Consider the following 642-nt stretch of genomic DNA (forward strand, 5'->3'; position numbering starts at 1 on the left):
GTTCAATCGTTACCAAAGTTTAGGACTATATTTTCTGATAATGGTCAATAAGTTTAATTGTGGCTCTTGTGATATCAAATAAAAGTGGGAGTCAGTCTCAGACACAGATCACGCGTCTCTGAAACACAGCTGAAAATGAAAAAGTCAAACGGATCACCTCAACTATAATATTGTGGCTCCAAATATAAATGCATACATGTTCAGAGCAGTGGTGCGCTGGTGGGATTCTCTTGGTTGAAGTTGCATTGGGATTGGAGGGGCAGCTCGATAGGACCAAAAGGGCAATTTACCATTGACGATTAAAGAGCCATGGGGACTCCACTGGTTCAGAGTGTAAATAATAAATACATTTAAAAAAGATGATGTGCTTCCATCTGACATCTGGAGACATTCAATGAGATAATTCTCCTGTAGATCCTCCAGAGAATCCTGTGATCTCCATCAGTTCATCTGCTGAAATAGTGGAGGGAGATTCCGTAAACATGGAGAGAAATACTCTGATGCTGTGACTTTAAACATTATGTGCAAATTAATGATCATCTGCACATGTAAATTATATATTTCTAATATTTATTGTGATTTTTCATATTTGTCCTTTTTAGACTCTCCAAAGAACGTCTCAGTGTCCATAACTGGATCTGG

This window comes from Sinocyclocheilus grahami, unplaced genomic scaffold (assembly GCF_001515645.1).
Source record: "Sinocyclocheilus grahami isolate Dianchi unplaced genomic scaffold, SAMN03320097.WGS_v1.1 scaffold3427.1, whole genome shotgun sequence".
Taxonomy (NCBI): domain Eukaryota; kingdom Metazoa; phylum Chordata; class Actinopteri; order Cypriniformes; family Cyprinidae; genus Sinocyclocheilus; species Sinocyclocheilus grahami.